Source organism: Callithrix jacchus, chromosome 5 (genome assembly GCF_049354715.1).
Source record: "Callithrix jacchus isolate 240 chromosome 5, calJac240_pri, whole genome shotgun sequence".
Lineage (NCBI taxonomy): Eukaryota > Metazoa > Chordata > Mammalia > Primates > Cebidae > Callithrix > Callithrix jacchus.
The window spans coordinates 162,711,757-162,727,711 of record NC_133506.1 but is presented as its reverse complement, the minus strand read 5'-3'; the positions used below and the strand labels follow the sequence as shown (position 1 = coordinate 162,727,711).

Here is a 15,955-nt window from a genome sequence, read left to right as displayed (position 1 = left end):
TGTTCTGCTCATTCTTATTTTGATGGTCTGGACCTGGTCACTGAAAAAATAATAATTGACAGGGCTTCAGCTAAAAGAATTGCCATAATAAACTAACTCCAAAAATAATAATGGTATGCCCTTACATTTTATGGTAGTTTTTAATTCACAAAGCATTTTCACATGCATGAACATATAAACTTATTTAGAATATAATTCAAGCTTTCAAAGATCTATACCTTCTCTTCTGAGAGTGGGGACAATATCTTATAATTATTTATCTCTCAGATGATACTAGATAACATTTAGTACAAATAACTAAAAGTTCTTAGCTTTTAGTCTTTGCTCAATTTTTTTCAGAACTAATTCTTTTCCAAATAACCAGTGTTTCTTCCGCATTGCTGCAGATAGAAGTATTTTTAAAAATAACATCATAACACAAGATAGATATGCTCTTGCCACTGAAAATAACAATTTGTGTATTCTAAACTCAGAAATAAAATAAATACATTTATTTGCCCTGGGTGTTCATTTTCCTTAGAAATACTAGTACAGTAGAATATATATGGTATAATAAGTATAAAATTTATTGATCTATGCATTGATGATTTACGTTAAAATAACTATATCTGAAATATCAAAATACCTGTAATTTGTGGCCGAATTCATTGACTGTGAGATAATCATCCTTTTCAATAAAGCAGTATTACCGCATAGAGCAATGTCTTATTATTGCAAGAATAAAAAAAATCTAGTGTCAAATACAAACTGGCATATTAATTCATGCTAATAAATAACAAATGGGAGAAAAATGTAAACATTAACATCCCCAGAGAAACTTACTTATATTCAACATTTGTATATGAAAGCATAATTTTAGTAGCAAAAACATTTAGTTGAAACTTGGCTCAGGAAAACATGCATTTCTTAAATTTCCTTTTCTTAATTATCATCAGTCACAAGTTAATTTGCCAATGCAATGCACATGGTGATTATGAGGATCAAGAGTTTAAAAATGAGGCCAATAAATAGAAAAATCTTGTTAAAAACTGCCATAATCAGCGAGATTCGTTTTCTATCCGTCAGTGGATCTGTTTTATTTTTCAGAATGATGCTAAGGGATGTTTACTCGGATGGTATGGTGGGGTTTTTGCTTGCTTGTTTTCTAACGTAAATCTTAAAAGATTAGTTATGCACTAGCAACTGTCCTAGCTCTCCTGGTCTTGATTTACACATAGGTCACCCTTGGATTTTCCGCTGTTCTAACTGATTTTGTCCAAAGTGCTCATTTGGAAGCTCACAGACAAACTAAGGAAACAAAAGGCAAGAATCTTTCCCACATCTAAATAAATTAACTAAACTTAACAGAAAGTCTGCCAGCTGGATCGAAATCCCCTACTTTCTAAAGAGCGTCTTTGTGGGTACTAGATCTGCGACTGCCCTGGTTATCCTTCCCTCCCCTACGCCTTTCCCTTTCCTCACATCAGGCTCTTGATCCCAAGGCTTCCTCCCGGATCCATGAGAGAGAGCCCTAGGCCATGGGAGCTGCTGAGGCTCTCAACACCATGCGTTTTGTGTCCAGAGCGGAGGAGCTGCTAAAGCTCTGGCAGCCAACAGAAGGAAGGGAGAGATGTGTGTTTGACATTCACAATTACTTTTTGCTTAGGACCCTGGCACTTGGCCCCAGCCTCGCTGCCGTTTCTTTTGTTCTGCGAACACATCAAGCTCTTTCCAACCATAATGTCTTTGTTCTTGCTGTTCCATCTGCCAGGGACTTCCTGCCACTTACCTTCTGCCTCATCATTCAGCTCTCAACTCAGGTGTCACTTCCTCGGAGAGGGCTTCCACCTCATGACAGCATCCGCTTTCTTTGTTTCATTGCACCCTGCACTCTCTGACGGAATCTTAATCTTACTCATCTGTTTATTTTTATGCTACTCCCCTTCCCCACACTAAAATAGAAGCCTCACGGGAGTAGAGAACTTGTTTCTCTTTGTCCACCACTATTACTTCGTCTTTAGGAGAGTGATGGACTGCTGGTAGGCATTCGTCAGATGCTTACTGAATGAAGGAATGAATGAGTGAATGGGACTGATGACAGTGTAGTATCATTACTCTGCCTTTGCATTTGTAGTCAGGGGATGCAGGGGCCAGCCTGGAAAGTCCTTCAACCTGGACATCAGGATTTCTGTGGGAAAGGTGTTTCTTTTTAAAAATATTTGCTCTAAAGTTTAACATTTGAAACACAACTCTGATAACAGCTGATTCAGTTTATTAATTCAGAGCAAAGAATAAGCAAACATTTTCATTTAAATAAAGAGTTTGAGAAGTTGGCAATCTGGATTTTTAGAGTAATCCCTTCCTGCTATCCAATCGCAGCTTTCCCGACACTCCCAGTGGTTTATTCATTGTCCCTGGGGTGTTTTCCTAAGGTTCTTCTCTTCTTTTGGAATACACACAATACTTGATTTGGTTTATTTTAGGTCTCCTCCTCAAATCCTGTCTATTCCTATTCCTCGTTGCATTTTTTTCTCTTCTATTTTTGTTATTATAAATTTTTATATTTAATTTTTGTGGGCACATAGCATACATATTTATGGGGTACATGAGATTTTTTGATATAAGCATGCAGTGCATAGTAATCACATCAAGGTAGATGGGGTATCCATCACCTCAAGCATTTATCCTCTGTGTTACAAGCAATCTAATTATACTCTTTGGGTTATTTAAAAATGTACAGTAAAGTATTGTGTCACCCTGTGGTGCTATCAATAGCACCTTATTGATAAGGTATCAATAGCAATACCTTATTCTTTCTGACTGTATTTTCGTACCCCTTACCCATGCACATCCTCACTACCCACATCCTGCTGCCCTTCCCAGCCTCTGGTAACCATCCTTCTGCTCTGACTCCACAAGTTCAGTTGTTTTGATTTTTAGATTCTCAAATAAGTGAGAACTTATTTTCTCATTAGAGACAAGAACCAAAAAGATCTCATTAGAACTCATTATGTTAAGTGAAATCTAGGAACAGAAAGACCTCTAGTTCCATCATGTTGTTGAAAATGACAGGATCTCATTCTTTTTATATATCGTGCATATATACCTCATTTCATATATTGTGTATATATACCCCATTCTTTTTATATATTGTGTATATGTAGCCCATTTTCTTTATCCATTCATCTGTTGCTAGACACGTTGCTTCCAAACCTGGCTGTTGTGAACAGTGCTGCAATAAACATGAGAGTGCAGATATCTCTTCAAAATACTGATTTCCAAAGTCCTGGAGGGTTTCCCCAAGGTTTTTTTTTGTAGCATTCTCATAGTTTGAGGTCTTAGAGTAAGTCTTTAATTCTTTTTTATTTGATTTTTATATTTGGCGTGAGATAGGGGTCTAGTTTTGTTCTTCTGCATATACAATTTTTTCAGCATCATGTATTGAACAGATTCTTTTTCCCCAATGTATGTTCTTGGTACTTTTGTCACAAATGAGTTCACTGTAAATATATGGATTTATTTCTGGGTTCTCTATTCTGTTCCATTGGTCTGTGGGTCTGTTTTTATGCCAATGTCATGCTGTTTTGGTTACTATAGCTCTGTACTATAACTTGAAGTTGGATAATGCGATTCTTCCAGTTTTGTTGTTTTTGCTTATGAGAGTTCTGCCTATTCTGTTTTTTTTTGTGGTTCCATATAAGTTTTAGGATTTTTTTTCTATTTCTGTGAAGAATGTAATTGGCATTTTGAAAGGGATTACATTGACCCTATAGAATGCTTTGGGTAGTATGGATATTTCAACAATATTGATTCTTCTAATCCATGAACAAGGAGTATCTTTTCATTTTTGGCGACCTCTTCAATTTCTTTCATTAATGTTTTATAGTTTTCATTGTAGAGATTTTTCACTTCTTGAATTCAGTTTGCTAGTATTTTGTTAAGGATTTTTGCATCAGTATTCATCAAGGATATTGGTCTGTAGTTTTCTATTTTATTTTACTTTTTTAATGTGTGTTTGTCTGGTTTTGGTATCAGGGTAATAGTGGCATTGTAGAGTAAGTTTGGAAGTATTCCCTCCTCCTTTTTTCTTTACAGAAGAGTTTAAATAGAATTGGTATTCTTCTTTAAATGTTTGATAGAATTCAGCAGTGAAGCCCTCAGGTCCTGGGCTTTTCTTCACTGAGAGTCCTTTTATTATAGCTCCAATCTCATTGCTTGTTAATTGTCTTTTGAGGTTTTGGATTTCTTCGTGGTTCAATATTGGTAGACTCTATGTGTCTTTATCCATTTCTTTTAAGTTTTTCAATTTATTAGCATACAGTGGCTCATAGTAGGTTCTAGTGGTCCTTTGCCTTTTTTTCCATCTGATTTTATCTGGGTCTTTCCCTGTTTTTCTTAACTAATCTAGGTTAAGATTTGTCAATTTTGTTTAACTTTTCAAAAAAAAAAACTTTTAATTTCATCAGTCATTTATATTGTCTTCATCTTAATTTCATTTATTTCTGCTCTGGTCTCTATTATTTATTCTCTTCTAATTTTGTCTTAGGTTTGCTCTTGCTTTTCTGCTTAACTAAGATGCATGGCTAGGTTGTTTCTTTGAAGTTTTTGTTCTTTTAAAATGTACCTATAAACTTTCCTCTTCTAACTGCTTTCTCTGTAACCCATAGGTTTTAGGATGTTGTGTTTCTAGTATCATTTGTTTCAAGAAATTTTTCAGTTTCCTTCTTAGTCTCTTCACTGACCCACTGGTTATTCAGAAGCATATTGTTTAATTTCCATGTGTTTGTGTGCTTTCCAAAATTCCTCTTGTTGTTTGTTTCTAGTTTTGTTCCACTGTGGTCAGATAAGATACTTGATATGATTTCAATTATTTTAGAAATTTTCCAGACTTGTTTTGTGGCCTACCATATGCTCTGTTTTTGAGAATGATCCATGTGCTGAGGAGAAGAGTGTATATTTTGCAGACATCGGACAAAACGTTGTGTAGTTATCTATGAGGCCCATTTAGTCTACAGTGCAGATTAAAGCTGATGCTTCTTTGTTGATTTTCTGTCTGGATGATCTTCCTAGTGCTAACAGTGAGGTGTCGAAGTCTCCCCGATGACTGTATTGTGGTCTCTCTTTAGCTCTAGTAATATATGCTTTATATATCTGTGTGTGTGTTCTAGTGTTACATTTAAAATTATTATATCCTCTTGCTGAATTGACCTATGGATCATAATTCTTTGTCTCTATTTATAGTTTTTGTCTTGAAACCTGTTTTGTCTGGTATCAGTATAGCTACTCCTGTTCTTTTTTTTGGATTCTATTGGCTTGGAGTATCTTTTCAGTCTATGTGTGTCTTTATTTTCAGTCTATGTGTGTCTTTATAGGTGGAGTATGTTTCTTGTAGGCAACTGATCATTGGAGCTTGTTTTTTTTATTAAGGTTTGTTTTTTCTATTCAGCCACTCTGTACCTTTTGATTGGAGAGGTTAGCTCATTTACGGTCAGTGTTGTTATTGATAAGTAAGGACTTATTCCTGCCATTTTATTATTTGTTTTCTATTTGTTCTGTGGTCTTCTCTTCCTTCTTTCTTGTCTTCCTTTTAATGAAGGTGATTTTCTCTGGTGGTATGTTTTGATTTCTTGCTTTTTAATTTTTATGTATCTATTGTATGTTTTTTGATTTGAGGTTACTATGTGGCTTCCAAATATCTTATAACCCATTATTTTAAATTGATGACAACACTAATTGCTTAAGTAAACAAACAAAGAGAAGACTATTAAAAAGCTCTACATGTTAAACTTCATTCCCCACTTTTTAACTTTTTATTGTTTCCATTTATCTCTTATTGTACTGTCTATATCTTGAAAAGTTGTTATAGCTCTTATTTTTGATTGGTTCATTTTGTCATCTCTCTACTCAAGATATGAGTAATTTACACACCCAATTATAGTCTTATAATATTCTGTGTTTTTCTCGGTACGTACTATTAGCAGTTAGTTTTGTACATTCAGATGATTTGTTGCTCATTAATGTCCTTCTCTTTGAGATTGAAGAACTTCCTTTAGCGTTTCTTTCTTATAGGACAGGCCTGGTGTTGATGAGGTCTGTCAACTTTTGTTTGGGAATGCCTTTATTTCACCTTTGTCTTTGAAGGATATTTTTGCTGGATATACTAAATTAGCATAAAAGTTTTTTTTTGTTTTGTTTCTTTTTGAGATGGAGTCTCACTCTGTTGTTCAGACTGGAGTGCAGTGGTGAAATATTGGCTCACTGCAGCTTCCTCCTCCCAAGTTCAAGTGATTCTTCTGCCTCAGCCTCCCAATTAGCTGGAACTACAGGCACACACCACCATGCCTGGATAAATTTTTTTTGTATTTTTAGTAGAGACAGGGTTTCACCATATTGGCCAGGCTGGTCTTGAACTCCTGATTTCATGATCTGCCTGCCTCAGCCTTTCAAAGTGCTGGGATTACAAGTGTGAGCCACTGCACCCAACCCATGAAAGGTTTTTTTTGAAGCACATTAAATGTGCCATGTCACTGTCTTCTGGCTTATAAGGTTTCCACTGAGAAGACTGAGAAGTCTGCTATCACATGTATTGTAGTTCCATTTCATGCTGTTTCTTTTCTTACTGCTTTTAGAATCCTTTCTTTATCCTTGACTTTTGGGAGTTTGATTATTAAATGTCTAGAGGTCATTTTATTTGAGTTAAATCTGCTTGGTGTTCTGAAACCTTCTTGTACTTGAATATTGATATCTTTCTCCAGGTTTGGGAAGTTCTGTCTTATTCCTTCAAATAAACTTTCTACCCCTATCTCTCACTCTGCCTCCTCTTTAACTCTTAGAGTTGGCTTTTTGAGACTACTTTCTAGATCTTATAGTTATGCTTCATTCCTTTTCATTCTCTTTTCCTTTTGTGTTACTCACTGTATTTTCAAATAGCCTGTCTGCAAGCTCACTAATCCTTTCTTCTGCTTGATCAACTCTGCTGTTAAGAGACTCTGAGGCATTCTTCAGTATGTCAGTTGCATTTTCAACCCTAGAGTTTCTGCTTCTTTTTAATTATTTAAATCTCCTTTTTAAATTAATTAGATAGAATTCTGAATTCCTTTCTCTGTGTTATTTTGCATTTCGTTGAGTTTCTTCAAAACAGTTATTTTGATTTTCTGTCTGAAAGGTCACATACCTCTCTCTCTCCAGGATTTGTCCCTGGTGCCTTAGTTTGTTCGATGAAGTCATCTGTTCCTAGATGACTTTGGTGCATGTGGATGTTTGTCAGTGTCTAGGTATTAAAAAGTGAGGCATTTATGGTCCTCTTTCCAGTCACGGCTTGTTTGTATGGGGAGGCTTTCCAGATATTCAAAAGGACTTGGGTGTTGTGATCTTAGTTTTTTTGTTTGTTGTTTGTTTGTTCGTTTGTGTGTTTGTTTGTTTTGGTCATTACAGCCATATCTGCATTAAATGAGGGCATCCCTAGTCTAGTAAATCTGTGACTCTTGTAGACCTGCAGAGGTACCACCTTGATGGTCCTGGATAAGATCTAGAAGATTACTCTGGATTACCAGGTAGAGACTCTTTCCATTTCTTACTTTGTCCCAGATAAACAGAGTTTCTCTCTCTGTGCCAAGCTGCCTGGAGCTGGGAGAGGGATGACATAAGCATCCCTGTGGCCATGATTATTGGGACGGCATTGGGTCAGACCTGAAACTAGCAGAGCACTGGGTCTTGCCTAAGGCCTGCTGTAACCTGGCCACTGCCTGTGTTTACTCAAGTCCCGAGGTCTCTACAATCAACAGGTGGTGAAGCCAGCCAGGCTTATGTTCCTCCCTTTAGGGTAGTGAATTTTCCATTGTTCCTGGGGGGTCCAACAATGCCATTCAGGAGTTAAGGACTAGGTTTGGAAACCTTAGGAATCTACCTTGTATTCTCTTCTGCTGTGGCTGAGCTTACACCAAAGCAATAAAACAAATGCCTTCCTCCTCTTTCCACAGAGGAGTCTTTCCCCAAGGCCATCACCACCCCAAGCCCACGGTAAGTACCGCGTGGCTGCCATCAGTGTTCATTCAAGGCCCATGGACTCTTCAGTCAGCTTGTGGTGAATGCTGCCAGGCCTGAGAACCTCCCTTCAGGGAAGTTGGCTCACTTGTGGCCCAGGGCAGTTCCAGCAATGCCATCCAGGAACCAGAGCCTGGGCTCAGGGACTCCAAGAGACTGCTCGTTCCTCTGCCCCACTTTGGCTGAGCTGGTAACTAGCTAAGTTTTGGTCCTTATGAAGGTACTTTTTTATGTGAATAGTTGTTCAATTTGGTATTCTTATGAGGAGGATGAGTGGTGGAGGCTTCTCTTTGGCAATGTTGTGCCCCATCTCTTCTCCTTGCTGCAACCTCCTCCCTCCCTCCCTCCCTCCCTCCGCCTTCCCCTTATCCTTCCCCTTCCCCTTCCCCTTCCCTCTTCCCTTCCCTTCCCTCCTCTCCCCCCACTCCTCTCCTCTCTGCCTTCCCTCCCTTCCCCTTCCTTCCCCTCCTTCGCTTCCCTCTTCCCTCCCCTGCCCTTCCCTTTCCCTTCCCTCCCCTTCCCTTCCCTTATTTTGACAGAGTCTCACTCTGTTGTCCAGGATGGAGTGCAGTGGTAGTATCATGGCTCACTGCAGCCTCAACCTCCTGGGTTTAAGTGATCCTTTTACCTCAGTGTCCCAAGTATATGGAACTATAGGCACACACCATCCTGCCTGGCTAATGTTTGTATTTTTGTAAAGACAGGATTTCTCCATGTTGCCCAAGCTGGTCTTGAACTCCTGGGCTCACATGCCTCAGCCTCCTACCTCTGCCTCCCAAAGTGTTAGAATTACTGGCATGAGCCACTGTGCCTGGCCCTCACTGCATTTCTTCACTGTTCCTTTGGGCCTCCCTTTTCTGTGGTCACATAGTGCTAATTCTTACTTGATCGCAGTAAAGCCTATTGGATTTCATCACGCTCTAACTTTTCTATTGCTATATATATATAATTACTCTATTGACATGCTACATTTCCTTAAAATGTGCCATGTGTATGCCAGGCACTGCTTTATATAATAACTCCATTCACCCTATAGCGGTCCTGTGACGTAGCTGCTCATCTGATTCTGATGGCACCGTTCCTATATGCATCATGTACATTAGGAATCAGAGGCCCTGAGAGGTTAGCTGGCTCTGAGCACACAGTTACCAGGTAGGAGGGTCAGGATTTGTACTTTGCAGCTCAGCTCCAGGGTATCTCCAGGTATCTGACAAGTACAGGGAACTCTTTGTCAGCTGTGCTTCTGCCTTGGCATTTTTTACATACCAGTGGTGAGTCCAGTCAGTCCCTCCACAGAGTACTCTAGTTAGTGGTAATGATAAGAGGTAGGTAGGTGCAGGACCCTAAAATATAAAACCTAGGGTAATCGCTGTGAAGCAGGGATATTGGGAATTTGCTGAATTATTTTATCAATAAAATAATAATTTGCTAGGTCTGCCTTTTGGTTACGCACTGTTCTCTCTCCACTCCTTCCAGAATTACTCATACGGAAGCAGAGGAACAAATAAAAGAGAACAGAAAGTTCGATTCCTTTTTTTTAAATGACTTCTAGATACAAGGAGGAAGCACTTTGGGGTTAGCATCCCAACTGAGATTAAGAAAGGAGGCTGCCAGGTGAGTGGGAACACTTTATAGAGGGCCGCTGAGATGGTCTGAAACTCCGCGGGATTTCCACTAATTAATGCTGGTGACCTCGTTACCTAAGATGACGCCATACAATCCGCGCTTTACAGTCACCGATATATTCTTTGATATGTCTTATTTTCTAGAAGACTGTCTCCTCATTCCAAAACAAAACCAAAGCCAACAGAAAAACGAAGAATTAGGAACTGTATTTGTAGCACATCTGACAGATGATGGGCTAATTTCTCTGTGAAACAAGGGACTCAATTAGTAAAAAGTAACAACTTAATAGAATAAAACAAGTAGAGAAGATGAATGGGCTATTCAAAAAATATATAATGGCCAAACAAAGATGGCCTCATTAATGATGGCAAAAATTAAAATAAGAGAGTATTTTTCAGTTGTCACCTGGACACAAATTAAACAGTTGATACTGTATAGTGGTGGCGAGAAGTTGTTACTCTGTTGGAAGGAGTGTAGCTTGGAAAAGTAATTTTTGGAGACGTTTTAGTTCTATCTATTCAAGGTTGGAAGCTATAACTGTAAGAAGGCATATTGCATATTTTTTTATTTTTAAAACTCAAAGTAACCTAAAAGCATACCAATAGGAATAGAGGTATTATAGCATACCTGTTCAATAGTACATAATACAGCCATTAAAAAGAACAAACCAATCTATGTCAATGAGACAGAACAATGTTGCATGAATATTATATGTGGTATGAGCACTTCGGAATAAAATAGCAAATGCTTCCATATTTTAGGCCAGTACCAGCAAATACACACATGTGTAAATATGCAGGTATATATGCTTGTATATGTGTGGACTGCACATGAAACTTTTGTGGTTATTATCTCTAGCAAGTGGGACTGTGGTTGGAGAGAAGCCAACATTTCCTGCTTAGTTTATTGAACTACTTGAAAGTTTTAGTTTAATTGTACCATACTTCTAAAAAAAAAAAAAGCCCTAGTTAGAGCATATTAAACCATTTTACTAAAGGAGTTTGTGTTTTAGTCTTTTTAAAAAGTTACTTAGCCCCTCATAATAGCAGTTTTTCCTGAAGGGGCATGCTCTTGGCATGTTGGGGTTTCTGTCGGAACGCAAGTTTGATTATAAACGCATCTCGCTAACTGCCTTCGTGATGCCAACCCCCAATATTGCTCTATATGGCACCGTTCCTACTGTCTTATCTTTTCCGTCTAGGTTGAAGGGAAAAACATTCCACACATCCTCTGCAGTTTGGGGTTTTGTTCTCTCATTCACAGTTTTGGGGAGCTATAACTTGGGATGATTTATGCATACATCAATAACAATAAAATGAGTTTATTTAAATAAGTACTTTTTTCCAGAAGTCATCTAATCTGCCTGAGAGACTGTAAGGCCTAAATCTGCAGTTTGGGAATTGGGATCCAGAGACTTTAAGTCCCTCTGATTCCCATCCTGTTTTCCTTGTCATACAGAAAGTCAGGTTGTGCACAGAATACTGAATTCCAGTGCAGCTTGTAAAGTGACAAAGGACAAACATTCTTCTGATTAAAGAAGAAGATGGCTTAGCACTGAAAAGAGAAGGTGTAAAAGCACCAAATGAGTGTGCATGTGTTTGGAGGGGCCACGTTTTGTGAAGCATTTTGTGAATAGATCCCTTGCATATTTGAGGAGTCAGCAGGCCACAGGGCTGAAGAACTCAGTGCTGTTCCCCTGCTTCCCCGTACAGGCGCAGCTGAATTCGAGTCAGACTTGCCAGCAGGCCAGATGTGTGTGAGTTTGCCAGATTCAGCTGATTGAATTCTGCCATGAACTGAGAAAGTCTCTAACATATTTTTACTCTGTTTATGTCACCCTTTTTGTTATGGAAGCTGAGTGGTTTGCAGAGAAGAGAGAAAAGAAATTGCGAGGCTGAGGAAAACACAATTTTTCTCATGTTGCTTTGTCCTCACTAAGAGGACAAAGTGTGACAGAGGGTATAAGTAGAGGATTCAGTGGCAGAAAAGACATACTCTCATCAGAAAGGTATCTCAGTTCCAAAGATTATATTGCGAGCCTGTAAAAGGAAGTTTGCTACTTTATAAAACAAATCCAGTCACTTGCTTATAAAACTCTACATCTCTTTAGTCTCTGTGTCTTTCATTGATCTCTCATCTATAATTCACCATAAAGATTCATTTTTTTCCTTTACCTGGAAGAATGAAAAAAAGAAAACAAATGAATTGTCCAGTCTGTTTAAAGCTGAAAGGTAGAAATGTCTCCTTGTCACCCAGGCAAAAATAAATGAAAGCCTGCCAGAGCAACCAAGGGAAATCGCGACTAATTCACAGTGATCAGGGTCAGAAATGCTAGACTTCCCCTGAAGCCAACGCAAACCATTCCCATCCTAGAAACATTCTGCCTCCTTCAGAGTGTTCTGCAGGAATCTTAGTCCAGCCTGACAGCCCATCCAGTCATGCTTTGCTTTAAGGAAGTGAACAACCAGCTAACTGTTTTCAAATTAACTGCTGCTTGAATAAGGACACCCAGAGGAATAGTTCAGACTGGAGACTGCAGAATTCTTCCAGCCAGTGAAGCCCCATCATCAACACAACAGCTGATGGCCTTTCTGCTGAAAAACTGACAGTAATCTGAAAGGTGCTTATTCGGGAGCAGAAGGGGCAGCTGCTGACTAGCAGCCAGTTGCCTAGCAAAGAGATACCTTGTTCTCCCCAGTGGTACCAGAATCAGCAGACGCCGCCTTCTTGACAGCTCAGCACCAGGATGGTTCCCCAGCTCTCAGACTGACCACAGAAGTCGCCTTCCAAGTAGCATATATTCATGGTGCCATGCTCATGGATGGGACCCCTCTAGGTCTTCTTGTGATTTCACTCAGTGGGACACGGGGCCTAGATTTGCTTAAACTTCACAAGACAGGAGATAGTGTGAGTGGTAGTAGGTAGTACAGACCCTATCAGCCATGATCTCCTCACCAACAACCTTCCTGTATATTTTTTCTCATAATTATTGTTTTTTTTTATACTTATATCCACAAAATGAATTTTAAAAAATATTTAAAGCTTCTGCTAGAGACCAGATCTCACTGTGTCACCCAGTCTGAAGAGCAGTGGCATGATCGTAGCTCACTGCAACCTTGAATGCCTGGGCTCAAGGGATCCTCCTGCCTCAGCCTCCTGAGTGGCTGGAACTATGGGTATACACAAAATGAATCTCCTCTTTTCAGCTAACGTTCTCATGCTGTTGGAATCTGGCTGGGTTGACTGTAAAGCATCTTAGCATATTACCCTTGTCAGTGAAGGGTGAGGTGGGAGTGGGGTGCTATTTCTAGCCCAGAATGAAGCTACTGAACCAGCAAGACACAGGATTCCCTTTAGAACAGGAAGGTAAGTCAAAGCCATTCTGCTTCTTATGTCTGCCTTTCTTGCCTCTCCCAGGCAGGAGCTCCTCCCTTAGGTACTCATCCCTGTTTCTGTCAGGAAGTTTCTGCTAAAAGAACCATCTTTTAGTGCCCCTTTCCTGAAATTGTGTCTTGTCCCTGCTGAAACCCCTTTTCTATAAGAAACAGGCGTCCTGATCGCCTCGGACTGCTGTATAGAAACCCCTACCACCTTCTGGCCATAAATGAAATCTGCTTCTTATAGAGAGGATATTTCTTTCTATAAAATTTTGACTCCCCACGTGATCTTGGACTTGGACATGGTATCAGAATTCTCCTGACTCTCCATTTTTCTCCCATCTGAAGTAAAAACTTTCCTACCTTAAGATATGCAGTCCAGCCACTGTCTCTTCTGGTTGTTGGGTGAGACTTTTCTGTCCTGACCCACTGATCTGCACTGTGAACTCTCTCCTGCTCCACCCTGGACTGTGTACTTGCACTGACTTGTCCAGGCTTTTTCTACTGATTGAGATATGTGCCCTTTTCTTTTTCACATATTCAAGTTCTGTGTAGCTCAGGGCTTTTACTCTCTCCCCTAGTTCCTTCCGTGGTAACCCCTGCCAATAGAGATTTCTTTATAAGAGCTAACTGTAGCCCTTCTTTGGCACCTAAGCATTTATGGCACTTGTGACAATGAACTTTTATATAATTTACATCTTCCAATGTTATCTAACTTTTTTTTTTCTTTGAGACAGAGTCTCACTCTGTTGCCCTGTCTGGAGTGCAGTGGCACCTTCTTGGCTGACTGCAACCTGTGCCTCCCGGGTTTAAGCCATTCTCCACCTCAGCCTCCCACATAGGTAGCTGGGATTACAGGCAAGAGCCAGCACGTCCAGCTAACTTTTTGTGTTTTTTTAGCAGAGATGGGGTTTCACCATCTTGGCCAGGCTGGTCTTGAACTCCTGACCTTGTGATCTACCCACCTCAGCCTCCCAAAGTACTGGGATTACAGGCATGAGCCACCACAACCAGCTGTTATCTAACTTTTTAAGTATTGGGTGACTTATGTACTCACTTAGATTGTCAGACTCTTTTGAGAATAGAACCTTCTGAGAACGTTCTTTGATATAATTATCATCACACCCAAGCCTGATTCTCAAGTGTCTAATGATATTTGTGAAATGAAAGAAATAATCATGAATGAATGTTTCAAGATGTTGGGAATCCCTGCCTTCTTTTGTTGTTGATTCGCCAGCTATGACCTATCTATATAAATTTCCCAGTGTGACCTCTTAATTCTCAGTTTCAACTTACTATGAGGTTTGAGAGATCTACAGTAAAGTAATTTGAACTTGTACGAAAAAAACAGTTTTTACTTAAACAGTATGACTACAAAGCAACAGCTGTGGTGGAGTCTAAGTAGGGTCTGTATTCACTGTGATCTCTGTAAGTGAGGAAATACGGTAGTGTCTGTATTCACTGTGATCTCTGTAAGTGAGGAAATACGGTAGTGTCTGTATTCACTGTGACCTCTGTAAGTGAGGAAATACAGTGTCCTTAAAGGACAGCCTAATGTTCTATAATATTAATCTCTGCAAATATCTTTTGTCTTTTGCTACATATTAGAACAGAGAAATAATTACTTGTAGAGTTAAAAAAAAAACTGTAAAAGTTAGCCTAGTAACTTCTTTTAATTGCTTGCTTGTTTTCCTGGAAGCATCAAAGAGAATGGGAGCTATTAAAGATTTAGAAAAAATACAATTATTTACGCCCCATGTTGCAGTGAGAGCTCACCATGGGATGCTTTTTGCTATATATTGAACATTCATTGGTATCAAAGTTCTTTTCATTTTAGAAAGCCATCCCAAAGGAGAGCAATTTAAGTAAGGGGAGATTTGAGAAGATTGAGAACTGTTAAATGTGGGAGGAGGTAAGTTATAACAGGCAAACCTTCCTCTACTTTGATTCTTCTGCCCTCTGCTATCTCTAAAAAGCAGTATGTCATCCCTAGCTGCAGTGGAGCAGATTCATACATATTTACCACTTGTGAATTACGAATGTACAGCCCAGAGAGTAGCAGTGTTCTTTGCCTTTCTGCTCTTCTCCCTGCACTAATGATTCAAAACTCTTAACACATCCAGGATTTGGAGACCGGTTTTGTAGCTTGTCATTTCCATTGTACGCAAATTGGGCCTTTGTAATTTAAATGAAATTTATTTCCCAATTTGGAAGCTTCCATATAGGTAGACTGAGGTTTTCTCCGTCCTCTGTCGGAGCTTTGATGTAATGATTTATTAATGTACTAGGAGAGCTATTGATCCTGCTAATAGCTTCTGCCTTGCCACGTAATGTTTTACATTTTACTCAGCTGAAAGACCATATTCCCCTTTTCCTCATCTGATTGACCATAAATGCTTTGGCCTTTCCTCAGCAATTATCTCCCTTACCAAAGCAGTGGGTAAAAGTCAAGTATTTATAGACTAATTAGTGAAGTCAACATGTCTAAATAGAGTACTTCACATAATACCAAGAGGTGTCGTACAGGACTGTGAAACTAGCAGAGTTTGCCACAAGGCCAAAAAGCAAGGGTTGAGAACACAGATGGTTGAGGACACATGCAATGCTGAGGGCAGTTGTCTGTGTGTGATATTAAGACGCAGCTAGGGTGATGCTTTAATAACAGCACTTTTCCTCTGTAGTTTCTCTCCTTAATCCTAACATCTTTTTACTCATGAAAGCTTTGGGATATTAACAGGTTCGGAATTTGTTTCCAATTTATTTTTTATAGTTTACTATCTTGAGATACCAATGGACAGGAAGATGTCATTTGACACTTGAGCTCTTAGAAAGACAGGATAAAAATGCAAGAATCACTTTGGTATTTTTCTAGCTACTTTGTATGTTTAGAATGTCTTAAAAGTATTCTTGTCCAAGATATAATTAGCTCA

General features: G+C 39.1%; 1 protein-coding gene and 1 long non-coding RNA gene across 23 annotated transcripts in view; both read left to right on the top strand.

The window, feature by feature from the left end:
- Positions 1-15,955, top strand: part of ENOX1 (ecto-NOX disulfide-thiol exchanger 1) — a 626,515-nt gene that overhangs the window by 224,903 nt on the left and 385,657 nt on the right. The gene's annotated exons all lie outside the window — the stretch shown is intronic.
- The window catches only part of LOC144582789 (uncharacterized), a 62,456-nt gene continuing 47,626 nt past the window's right edge, over positions 1,126-15,955 (top strand). Inside the window, exon 1 of the long non-coding RNA XR_013536239.1 lies at positions 1,126-7,998. This is a non-coding gene — a long non-coding RNA (uncharacterized LOC144582789). The remainder of the gene's footprint in view (positions 7,999-15,955) is intronic.